Consider the following 13,848-nt stretch of genomic DNA (forward strand, 5'->3'; position numbering starts at 1 on the left):
ACAGGGAAGTGTGGGAAGTGTGGAAAGCGTGCCACAGCAGCCACAGAGGAGGCTGAGGGGGGAAGCCACCCAGGTGTTTGGAGTTTGCCCCACATGAGCGCAAGATATTGTAGGGATTTATTAAGGCAACTCCACATAGAACTTACAGCTAGTAAAGGGTTTGGTTACTGGATCCAGGAGAGGTGAGGCGCAGTCCAGCTGGGTTCTCTGGAGAACTCCACACGGTCTACCATTCAGCATCCAGGATCACCAGGAACCAAGAGTGCTCACACACCTGGATCTCAGGTCTTAAGGGTTCCCATCTCGGCCCCACCTCAGGGGCAGGTCTTAGGTAGGTATGACAGTTACCTGAAGCCTCACTGGGGGTAGCACTTCCAGGTCAAAGCTGGAACAGCAACCCACTAGAGAAAGTTCTACATCTTGCAGGCAACTGGAAGTGGTCTGTCTTGGTGGTATCTTGAGCATATATGAGACCTCAAAGCCCACCTCCACAGTGACGCACTTCCTCCAGCAATACAACACCTACTCCCACAAAACCATGCCTCCCAATAATGCCACTCACTTGGGGGGGCATTTTCTTTCAAACCCCCGGGGGAAAGGGGATGAAAGGGTGTCAGCTTCAGGTTAAACTAAAGATGGATCCAGTTGAGACAAGATGGAGGGACCTTTGCCCTGTCACAGACCTCCCTACTTTTATACCTGGATATCTCCAGAATATGATTTAATAGAATGTTAATTCTGATAATTATTAAGGGGGAAGATAAACTATTGTTTAGAGTATGGGTGTGCATAGTACACACAGGAAGCATCTCACGTGACCAAGTGCACTATTAGAAGAGGGTTTGCACAGCCCAAACTAAAGTCCTAGGGTGCTAGACTGTTCCCTGCTTGCCTGTCTCATGGACAGTAGTGTTCCTAGATAGGAAATTGCTGTTTTTTCTAGTTTGACGATTTGGACTTGAATGCTGGTTTTTTTTTTATTAGTTGAGGAATATAGTTTTGAGTCGTGTCAATAAGGCAAAAAGGGTTGGATCTCTTTCAGGAGCAGTGGAACTTATTGCTGGAAAAGAAGGCTGATACTTAAGGCCAATGAGCAAATCTCGGTGTGAGAACCCAGCTGTGGAAGGAGTAGACAGGCATTCTAGTTATTTTTCTGCCACTGAAATGCAACACCATGACTAAAGGCAACTTAAGGGGGAGTTTATTTGGGTTTATGGTTCCAGAGGGAGAATCCAGAGTGGTGGTGGAGGCATGGCAGTGGGCAGCCAGAGCAAGAAGCTGAGAGACGACGTCTTACACCACAGACACAGCAAGGCAGAGTGAACTAGTGGGGTGAAGCTTTGCCTGCCATTGCCACCACTGACCCACTTCTTCCCCGAGGCCGTGACACACTTCCTCCGGCAAGGCCAAACTACCACCAGCTGAGGACCAAGTGTTCAAAGGCCTAGGGCTAGAAAGACCATCAAAACAAAGTATTCTTCATCTTATCGCTACACAGAGAAACCCTGTCAAAACAAACAATATATAAATAAAATGTAAAATAATAAAAAGAATAAAAAGCCTAAAGAATTGAGAACTGACAGTCATCAGCTCTGTCTGTGACTAGGGGTTAACTTTTAACGATGGCGTTTAGCTTTACAGCCAGCTCCTCTGTCCACACCCAGGGGGTTAACTTTTACTGAGACACCCCCCCCTCCCGCCGCCACTTACAGCTGACAACTGCCGTGGACCAAAGTTAACTTTTAATAGTGGTTCCTATATGAACTCTAGTATACACCTCATCCTACAACCTCCAGCCAGTGCCCCTAAGTGACCTTCTGCTTCGTGTTGTTTTGTATCCTTCCCAGCTATGGGGAGAGCAGCTGTGTCAGGAAAGCTGCAGGCTTCTGCAGACACCATCGAGCCGAAACCTTGTTAGCAGGAACTGCAAATCCCAAAATGCAGTGGAACTCTACGCTTAACCACAAGATTGGAAACATTCTTTTGTCCCATGCCTAATCCTTACTTCTTATGATAAGAGGGGGATCAAAACGCACACTCCCTTGCCACAGTATCAGAACCCCAAACTCTGGCTACGGTCCCATTTACTTGTAAGCTTTTTTATGTTTTTTTTTTTCCCTTGCGGTGTTTCAGAATAAAGTTTACTTCTGGTTCATAGACTTCAGTTGTCTGTTCCCCATTATTTGCACGTCCCTAGGACCCAACAAAGTGTGGCCTTGTGAAGTGATTGAAAGAGCTAATGACGGACACTGGGTCGAGTGTCTGTCTTTTGTGCAAGGATGTAATGCTATTGTAACCAAAGGGAATGCAGCATTCTCGGCCATGAACCACATCCTAACAATAAACAGAACTGTGGCTCTCACAGTGACCACTGAGTCTGGGGTGGGGCTCACATCCTGCACTGCAACGAGACCTTCAGCTGGTGACTCCCGTACTTTGAGGACCGTCTTTCAAGCTTTGCTGAGAATGAGTAACCTAGGAGAATGCCATCTCAGAGTCTGGTTAAATCTGGGTGCGGCTTAAACATCATCAGGATTTGTTTGAAATGTCCCCGGTGGTCCTGAGAAACAGTGGGTTAGAAAAGAATATAATTTATAATCACAAGGTAAACAGGACCCAGTTGTGTTTTTAAATGCTCACACCTGCTTTGCACGTGGAACAATCACGTGGCCTCAGTCAGCCACACACTTTACATGTAGACCCACAATAGACCTTTATGAAGAGTCAGCTGGGATCACTCAGGCTGGGCTAACAAGCACAGTGGGAGGGTCTCAAGCTGGGTGCCCCCCTCCCCCCGTCCTCTATTAAACAGACAATTCCATTTTTCAGCACATGCTCTGATTGCTAATTACACAGCTTACAAAAGCAACTACGTCTACAGGTGTGGCTAGGATTTTCAAGGATGCCTGTCACCCTCTACTTCACACCAACTAAATTGCCCCTGATTTTGAATTTGCCTTTACAAATTCTGAAACCACTTTAAAAATTATTCCTTGTTAAGAGTTTAAAACAGGGAACATATAAATAAGAAATCATATTTAAAAAAAACACTATCCTATAACTTCAGAATGGTGGCTTCTGAATGCTCAGAGTCGGGGCAGGAGGTGGAATGGAAGCATCTCACCTTTTTAGACACATGAGATATTTGCTGAGGAGACTTTGAACTCAGGAGAAAACAGCTTTTAATAGACTTCTGATATATATTCTAAAATTTTACGCGTGTGTGTGTGTGTGTGTGTGTGTGAGAGAGAGAGAGAGAGAGAGAGAGAGAGAGAGAGAGAGAGAGAGAGAGAGAGAGAGAGAGAGAGAGAGATCTGGAGGTCAGAAGACAATTTACAAGAGTCATTCCCTTCTACCATGTGGGTCCCTCGGGTAGATCTTGGCTCTTTGATTGATGACAAGTGCCTTAACCCACTGAACCACCTTGCCAGCTCTAAAAATATTTCTTTAAGTTCCTGCCTTTATTTCTTTTTAAATATATAACTAGAAGTAGAATTGCTAGCAATCCTGTATTTCCTTCCTTCCTTCCTTCCCTCCATCCCTCCCTCCTGCCCTCCCTCCCTCCCTGCATTCAGTGGCCTTGAGTAGGAGAATGGATGCTCATGGTGTCAACCCTGGAAATAAAGCCGGGCGGATACACAGTCAAGGAGGGCTGTGCTGATATAAGGTTCAGGTTGGCCTTGCCCCAGCAGCAGTCTGGAGAGGTCTTGGAGACAGCTGGTTTCTGGATAGGAGATGAGCTTGAAAAGCATGAGTGTGGGAGTGGAGAAGTGAGGGAAGTCAGAGGAAAAGCTGCTGCCCAGCTCTGCTGCGCTCCCCTGAAAAGTGCCCAGAATGTGCCAGAATTACCTACCTGAAAGTGAGAGACTGGGTGTCTGCGAAAGCCTGTGTGTTGAAGACTTGATTGATCTCCAAGACAGTCGTAGTCAGAGTGAGGCTCTTAGGAAGGGACTGGATCATGAGAGTTCTGGCTTCATCAGCAGATTAATCCATCCATAGCTTCATAATGTTAGGACCTGTTGGGGTCTTAGGAGGCAGGAGCTAGTTGACAGGAATTGGTCCTGGGAGTTACAGCCTTGGGATTATTCCTCATCCTTGGCCCTTCCCCTCTGCTTTTTGGCCACCATTCGGTGAGCCAGCCTTGTTCCCTCTATGTCCTGAATCAACAGAGCCAGCAAACTGTGGACTGAAATACCTCTTTCTTCCTTTCAGTTGACTCTCAAGTATTCTGTACAGCAATGAAGAGCTGATGCACACAGTGGCAGCGTGCAGACGACCCTTAGCGCGGACCTCGAGGAAACCTGAGCCAGCACAGATCTGCTCAGTGGCTGTGCTGAGAGCAAAGGATGCCCAGGGAGTGTGCTGCCACGAGCAGTGTCTGCTGTGTGGACTAAACCTTACAATCGGATTTTAAATGACATGGTCCCAGAGCGGGTGGTGTGTCCCAGACCCAGGGAAGATGTGTGTCTCCTAGGCAGAATATCATCACCTTCTAGAACAGTGGTTCTTAATCTAAGGGTCGCGACCCCTGCGGCAACCCTCCACCTCCCAAGGTATTTGCATTATGATTCTGAGTTCAATTTCAAGTTCTCCGGGGAAGGTGGCAGCCAGCAGCAGGTTTTGTAATGTTCAGAGTATCTGTCACTCTCCTCCCCAGCAACCAGGCTCTGTTTCACTTGGGGGCGCTTGTAGCCAGAAATGTTATCTGAGCTGTCACCCTCAAGCTTTGTCACCTTCACGTGAATGACAGGAAATGCATGGGTGAGTCCTGTCAGTTTTTGTTGTTGGCCTCACTCTGGGGTTCAGCCGTGTGCCATGTGGCTATGAGTCACGGGGAGGGAGAGAAGCTGCCCGAGTGGCTTTGCCAGAGACAGGGAGTCTTTTGATCTGCCCCTACTCTTGTGCCCCCTGTACTCCTTGAGTGGACTGTTTCTTAGAGCCACATGGCAGGGCTAATGTGCATGCCTGGCATTTTCACCAGGGTGCAGAGCCTGTGCCAGATAAACCCTGAGGAAGAAAAAGGAGCCAACCACTTAGGCCCAGCTTTGAAATCCTGTCCCTGCTTAACCCACGCAATGGCACTGACATCAGACCAAGATTGCTCTGTGACTGATGCAGGGAGATAATGAGACCACGGTGTCTAGTTTGCTTTCTGTTGCTTGGTTCCCAAGGCAGTCGTAGTCAGAGGGGGGCTTTTAGGAAAGAATTGGATCATGGGAGTTCAGGCCTCATCAACAGATGGATCCATCCATGGCTTCATAATATCAGGACCTGTTGGGAGGGCATGAGAACTTAAGAGGAAGGAGGTAGTTGAAGGGAATGGGTCTTCAGAGTTACAGCCTTGGAATTATTTCTGGTCCTTGGCCCCTCCCCTCTGCTTCCTGGCCACTATAAGGTGAGCAGCCTTGTTCCTCCATGTCCTTCCATCATCCTGCTCATAGGCCTGAAATAACGGGAGCCAGCCAACCGTGGACTGAAATCTCTGAAACCAAATACATCTTTCTTCCTGTCAGTTACTCTCTCAAGTATTCTGTTACAGCAATGAAAAACTCACTAGTGCAGTGAGCCATTTTGTTCTCAGTGTTGATTTGGCTTACACTTCCAGGTCAGTCTACCATGAAGGGAAGTCAGGGCAGGAACGTAAGGCAGGAGGTTGAAGCAGAGAGCACGGAGAAACACTGCTTACGGGTTTGCTCACTGACTCAGGCTCAACGAGCTTTCACCTGCCTAGGTATGGTGCTACCCACAGTGGGGTGGACCCTCCTACATCAACCATTAATTAAGATAACCTCTTATACACATAGGCCAATCTGACCTGTGCAATTTCACAGCTGAATGTTGTGGAATATTACTTAACTGGGCAAAGATGTGTTGCATTTGTTTATGCTCCAGAATATTACTTTAACTATGTTAAGGTATGTTATACTTGATTCTGCTGTTGTTGTTAATGATGTAAAGATGTGTTACATTTGTTTATGCTGCACTTAATTCTGTAAAGATGTGTTGCATTTGTTTCACCTTGCCTGCTTAAGGCACCTGATTGGTCTAATAAAAAGCTGAAAGGCCAATAGTGAGGCAGAAGAGGGATAGGTGGTACTGGCAGGCAGAGAGAATAAATAGGAGAAATCTAGGCTAAAATAGAATGAAAGAAAAAGAGGAGAGAATGAGGGAGATGCCAGAGGCCAGCCAGCCAGAAGACACAGAGTAGGACATACAAAAAGAAAGCTAAAAGGCCCTGAGGCAAAACATAAGGAAAAACAGATTAAAATATGGGCTAAGATAAAGTGAGTTTTCATAACTAATAAGTCTCCATGTCATGATTTGGGAGCTAGTTGGTGGCCCACAAGAAAAAGCCTGCTATAATTGAGGTTCTCTTTTTCCAAATGACTTTAAATCGTGTCAAGTTGACAATAAAATCTAACCAGTAAAATATCTAAGCAAATACAAAACCAAGAACACAGGCTGACCATCAAGTAGTCTGTTTTGTTAACAAACACAAGTGGTGTTTCCCAGCTGATTATGGCTCCAGCCCCACACTTCCTCCACAGCCTCCTAGACTAAGATAATTAGGATGTCTCATCACAAAATTGTCCCATCTTCTCCCAGAATGGAATCCAGAGCAAGACTCTATGTCCTCACCCTTCCCTAAGTCACCTAACTCAAATGACCTTCTGAGAAGCCCCCCTTGACACCTTTCTCTGAGAACTCATGGTACCCTATGGGGTATGGTCTTCCTCACTTCAACAAGCACCAACACACCCAACTTTGATTGGCCACAGGCTGTGTTCCTGGTGGTACTGGCTGGTGAGTGTAGGCCCAGGGAAGGTGGGCAGTGCTGGTTTACTACACAGAAGGAGGTAGTTGAGGAAATTTTCTCTGGGAACAATCAGACAACCAAGGCTGTGGCCCAGAGAAAGCCTCAGTGATTGGTTCCTACTGCAGGTGCTATTTCTGTCCTGATCCTCCTCATTTCAGCCTCTGCTCTGAAGGACACTTCCCTGGGGGTCCAGACTCATCAGACACGAGGTCCAGGTCAGAGCTAAGCCCCTACTTCTCCACTTCCAAGAAGCCTTCTTGGAAGTTTCTGGAGCCTAGCTTTCCTTGCAAGTGCAGTCTGTAAGGTATACTGGCTTCAGGAGTAACCTTCAACCAATAAGAGATGAGAGCTGGGTGGGAAGTGTCCCAGCCTGCTTCTCATTGGTTGGTTAGTTCTGGCACATGTCTGTGAACATCTTAGGATATGAAGATTCAAAGCACAATGTTCATGACACCCTTGCATTGGCCTTTGTCCCTTTCCTGTCCCACTCTCCATATTGTCTCATTCTTGCTTCCTGGCATCACCTCCGGTCCATCCTAGCTACTCCCTGTAAACTGCATCCCCTGCTGAGTGAAAGTGGCTAGGTGCCCAGTGGTCTGCAAACTCCACCCCCACAGCCTGCACACCTGTGGCATGTTCCTTCGGCCTCTCTGCTTACTGGCCAGTCTGCAGGCTGGAGAGCAAGGCTGATGAGCCAAAGCTTCAGACCCAGGGGAAAGGTTATGCCCTGGAACCTGACCCTGACCTATCCCTGCCCCTACCCTGGCCCCACACATATCTTCAAACTCAAACCCAAACCCACCCTGCCCCTAAGAAACCTCTCTGGCTGGCCAAAAATTACCCTGAGAGCAGGCTAACACAGCTCTGAGGTTTACGGCTGAGTTCTTACTGGATTATAGACATCTAGGTGATGAGTGGAAAGTAGAAGTGAGGAGAGGGAGGAAAAGCCACCATTGGACACTAATTTGGTTTCCAATTAGAAATAACTAAGTGACATGACAAGAGACTGTCCCAGACAGGAAAGAGACAGTCGCTCACTCACTCTCAAAGGACAGTGACAAGAATTGGTGTTTGTTCCAGAAGCCTTCCTAAGAGTCAGGGAGAAAGCAGAGTTGGTGAGAGCACTTTCTCCCAAGATCTGGGCAGTGGCGCACACTACTTTTGTCCAGTCTAGTCTTCTATAGGACTCTCTTGGGTTCTATGTGGAATATGAATATGAGAGTGTGTGAACATCAGGCTTCCACAGTGCTCTCTCACTGACCTGTCCCAATCTCACTTAGTCTTCCAGCAGCATTGGTACAGCTGGGTGACCTGTTGCTTTGAATGACTACTCTAGTCATTAGTTTTATTTCCAGAAAAAGGACACACTGCTAATACTCCTTCACAGTGGACAAAAAATTTGAATTTTACATTCGTTCATCCTGATGTAGCTCATGAATTATCCTTCACCTGTAGCACAGAGTTCATGTCTGATGTACATTTCTCAAATGTTGGTATAAACACAGGTTCTCTTGAAAAAATGTATATTTTCACGTTCACTTCTGTTTATTTCCATCAAATGCATGGCAGTTTCACTCTTTTGAGAGGGTCTTAAAAGTCTGTGTATTTTAGTGATTCTACTGACCAAGGTTGAAACACTGTTGGGAGAAATTCCAACTCTTCCCCTTATCAATTCACACGTTCATTTAAAAAGATTAAAATGGACCAGCTAAAGGCAATGGAAGATGTATTTCCTATTATAAAACAGGTACATGAACAATTATGAAAAACTGTTTCCTCATCATAAAGACAGGTGGCATAATCAAGAGCTGATGAATGAACAGTGTGGGCTGGGCATGACAAAGGCTTTACAGAAGAGGAAAATATTAAAAAGGAGCTCACTGGGACAAACCTGAGAGGAAACCAGACCCTGTGAAAGAAAATGTTAACACAGACAAATGATTAAAAAAAATGTTGAAGTGTATACAGTTGTCAAAAGTACTTACAATAGCAGTGTGGAGTGGTGTCAAAGGTTTTAATTGGATAGATGAAGCTGAACCACAATGAACACGTGAGTTTGATGGGCTATTTGTCACCTTAGATACATTTTCATAATTCTCCTCATTCACTGTTTCCTTTTTATTATGCAATTTATCTTAAGACAATTGAAAGGAAACCCCTACATTCATAACACTTTTTATCATCTCCCTCTATGTTTTAATCTGAAGGTTTCATGGTATAGTCCCATAGTTATTTTATCATGGCATATGTCAAGTGGGAAATAGAAACAAGGAAGATGATTGAGAAATAAAGTTCTGAAAACAATTTCCTCAACTCATTTTTAGACATCAGTAATAACCCATATCATAAATTGTTCAGGGGCATGACTTTAATCCTAGCATTGAGGAGGCAGAAGCAGGAGGAAATTTGTGAGTTGAAGGACTGACTGGTCTATACAGCAGGGTCCAGCCTACTTAGGGTTACATAACAAAAAAAGGAGATCTATATTGTTTCATTAACAGATAACCTAGTGGTATATTTGGACTTTTGTAAGCAGAATACAACTGAAAAAGAAAATCCAGGAAGAGCTGCCCCTCCAATAAAAGTGAACTTTCCCCTTTTTCCAGAGCAGGTACCATCCTTCTCATCGTCCTGTGTCATTGTCACCTCCCCTGCTTGCTGTAACCCTTCATGAAGACACACAGCATCCGATGCCTCGTTAGCATATAGCGGAGAAGAACCGACAGTCTGTCCAGGCCCATGCTTCTACACTTAGCACACTGCCTTAACGAGGTAATGACTTGTATTCCAAGTATTGTACTGGTTTGGTTTCAGATGTGTTGAACTGCAGAAATATGTCATCCTTCACTTCAGTCTCATGAGACATTTACAAAGTGTGTAAATCATTGCCCTTTTGTTAATCTATTTACATATATATTTAATGTCTAAATTTCAGTTAGTGATATTTTGGTTTGTAGATTTACCACTTGTATATTTTCTTCCCAAAAACTTTTATTGGGGGAAACCTATATAACTTTTAAATTACAATGTTTACAGTCACGACTTGTAGTGAACTTATTCCCCAAAATCTAATACAAACTCAAGTTGACTTATCTTGTTCCATTCAAAAACCCACTTCTGTCAAAGCAGTCCACACAGAGTGCTCCAACTGTACCTACATATAAAATAAGGAACTGTTCATTCATTCACTACTCAGGAAAGCCCTGGTGACATTACTGCCTTTTTACATTGAAAAATAATGGCTCGAGTTTGGAGTGTCATTAAACAAGGCATACTCACGTACTACAGAGCATGTCAGCTCTAAGAGATGACCTCCCCACTTTACAGCTATATATTTATATAAAAAGTGGTAATTTTTTCCTCTCATGTAGGTGAGCCCATCTGATGTTCAAATTCTCTTAAGCACTAATAAAATACTTATTTGGTTGAGGAAGATTTAAGGCAAGTCTAGGCCCTATAAAGGCACTGAGACCATTCCCCCATTATTGCTACATGTCTTTAAACACAATGTCACAGTAGAACTGGTAGAATTAGCAAACATGTTTGTTTCTTTTTCCTTGCTGGTTTATAAAGTTAGAACTAGAAAAGCATACCACATGTGAGCCTGACTGCAAAGTGTGTGGTCATTCTTTTTTTCTTCTTAAAGTTGGATGGGCTACAACCATTACAAAGTCTAAGAAAGATTCAAATTTTCCCCCAAACTACTTTCACAGGATCAAAATAGGTTTCTGTAAAGAAATCATGCAACCTTTCCAAATTTATGTAAACAAGGAAAGAAATTCATGAAGTAAATATTACATACAACCTCTTAAATTAAGATTGTTTTTACTCACAATAAAAAAAGCAAATGAAGTTACAAAAGGCATATATTACTGTGAAAAGAACCTATAATCCAAATTTGGCTATTATAATTTAGCATAATTAACTAATATATATCTATTGCTTTTCATCATTCTTGAATAATACATTATGAACAACATCCTTAGTGTATACTTTTCACAAGATAATGAATAAGTTTGTGGGAAGCCTGCTCCCACTTTTACCCTGGGTACTCTTGAAGAGAGAGGGATGAGAAACTTGTAGGTAGAAAGATAGTGGAGATGAGACAGACAAAAACATAGGATCACTTCAGGAGGACCTGGGTCAATATCCACTGGCCCCTTCTGTCTCTTCAAAAGGGCTTTTTATAATAATGCCAAGGGGCAGGGCAAAAGACCTCCCCCTTGCTAGATCAAAGTATACCACACAGCCAAGTGCAGACCCTTCCAAACACCTGGTAACCATGCATGTGGTCAAGCAATCCCCTTATGCAGCCCTGCTGTGTAAAGCAAGCTCAGATCTCCCTAGGAAACCTCTGTGGGTCTCCACATAAATTAAATAGTTTTATTCATATTGAGTTATGTTGTAGTGGTGGGAATCAGCTCAAAACAGCTAAAAATGATGCCCTTATTTCACAATAATTATGAACTGAGCCCTGCTCAAGGCTTCCAGAGAGCAGAGGAAATAATTCTAAACACACACTATGTAATGGCAAGGAGACCAGTTTCAAACTTTGGAATACAAGGATTCCCCTACCCCAGACATATATAACTCTGTTTAAAATGAAAAACAAGGAAAACAACCTCCACATACGAGGCTGTGACCTCATGAAAACACAATTGTGCCTGACACTCAACATTGATTCTTTTGACAGAAGTCATTGTTTGTACCCCTAAGGAATAAGGGTCATAGAGTAGCTTGCCCTTGAAGTTTTTCCCACTTTAACAACTGTCAGAAGTTGATCTGAGTTGTGTATGTACTCTGCCCTATGAGGAAGAACAGGACTTTCTCCTACAGTCCAGGGACATCATTGTGACAAAATTAATAGTGAATTAAGGTCATTGATGACAACATAAGAAGATACACACAATGTTCATGGTGAATTACTCATAGAACACCTCATTTTAGAGATAAACATGATACAACCTTGCAGCTTAGACAACTGGACAAGGTCATGAGGCATGCTCATGCCTCCTGCCCAGAAAGAACCTTGTACCCAGACAATATGCAAGATGGGGCCTATCATGGGGCATAACATTTCCTGAAATGTGTGCCTGAGAACACGGCCCCTGAGGGCCTCTTTAATTAAAGAAAACAGCCTTGTTTTCTTTAGGATTAAAGCTAGGAATCTACATCCTGGTTCAGTATGTATGTTCAGAGTATGTTACACAACACCGTGTGAAGGTTCCAAACAGTCCTGCAGCAGAGACATCTACCTGTGTCATACTGGCAATGACTCAACTTGTTATATGCATAGAACACTTCACATGGGAAACAGTTTAACAATGAAGATATCCAGTGTAATATCCAATAGTGACTCTCATTCCTACAGGTTATGTCTCTCAATGAAAATGTAATTTTATTCAGGCATGGTAAGACACACCTTTACTGCCTATGATTTGGAAGGCAGAGGCAGGCAGAACTCTGTGAGTTCAAGGAAAGCCTTCTCAGAACATACAAGAACTCAGAGAGGAGCAAGAGAGACACAATTCTACAGACACACTGAACTTCAAGTACATTATTTTCTGGAGGGAGGTTCATGTTGACTGCACCAGCACAATACTCTGAAGTGTTCTTTCCCTGGTGTTGGCTGGGAGCCTTGCCTAGAGGCAGAGCCCACAAAGGGCAGAGATCCAAGGTAGAAAAGACCCACTTGAATCCAAATCCCAACTCCCAGCCTGGCCTCATACCTCATCTGGGACAGTCAAGTGATACTGCAGCTTGACTGCCAAGTTCATTTTCTGGGAGACCAGCTCCTTCTGTTTCAGCAGGGATTGCAGACTTTCCTCCAGTCTCAGTGGCTCCTGTTCATTAGAAGATTGTGTTCTTAGTAGAGTGTTGAGCATAGGCATTAATAGACTCTCACACAAGTGGAAGCACAAAGAGAGGATCCCAAGAGCTTGCTGGTCAGTCAGTCTCACCAAAACAGCAAGCTTCTGGGAAGGAAGAATGCCTGTTTCAGGGTAGAGACTGACAAACTGTTGTTCAAATCTTAAATGGTCTTAATAATAATAATAATAATAATAATAATAATAATAATAAACCTGAGCCAGATATTGGAGTAAAAGCTGAAAGGTCACAGAAGCAAGCCACAGCCAACCTCACCTCGCCAACTCCTTACCCAATCCTGAAAGCCTCTGAGTCCTTACCCAAAATGCCTCAGCCAAAAAGTCTTTAGTTCCTGTCTCCTCATGCCTTATATACCATTCTTCACCCTGACATATTACTTCTTGAGATTAAAGGTGTGTGTGCTTCCCAAGCAAAGGCATGAGATTGAACCCACAGGGATCTAGATGGATCTCTGCCTCCCAAGTGCTAGGATTAAAGGTGTGTACCACTCCTGACCTCTATGTCTAATCTAGTGGCTGTCTCTGTCCTCTGATGCTCAGGCAAGGTTTATTAGGGTACACATTATATCACCACACAAACCCAGTGGTTTCTTCTAACTGCTGTCCACATGCATGGTTCACTATACCCCTCACTTATCTCCATCCCCTCTCTCTCCCCTCCCCGACACACGGAGGTGGGGGGGAGTCAAAATTAGTTGAGAAAACAATATCATACAAAATGACCACATAAATTTAGACTAAGCCCATGAGCTCTTTCAGAAAAGTCCAATGACTCCTCTCCATCTCTTGGGACTAAAATTGCATAGGGGGGATATGCTCTGCTTGGCCAGATTATATTGAGATTGTTGAAAAACTTTTTGTCTTGAAGCCTCAGATCTCAGCCCCAACCCTCAGCATGTCACAAGCCATTTCCACATCCCTGGGCAATCCATCAGCTCCATACTGCAAGTTCCATGATGGGAGCACATGTCAAGGAAACACACAGTAAACACTGCTGGCGAACTCCCACTGACGTTTCTGTCAGTGTGGATCAAGAGTTGGGCATGGTGAAGAGACCACCTTGGGATTGAGACAATAGAAGGAAGAAAGGTCACCCAACAAGGTGACAAAGAGAATCACTCATTTGACACTTGCAGGGGGCTC

This window comes from Peromyscus leucopus, chromosome 9 (genome assembly GCF_004664715.2).
Source record: "Peromyscus leucopus breed LL Stock chromosome 9, UCI_PerLeu_2.1, whole genome shotgun sequence".
Lineage (NCBI taxonomy): Eukaryota > Metazoa > Chordata > Mammalia > Rodentia > Cricetidae > Peromyscus > Peromyscus leucopus.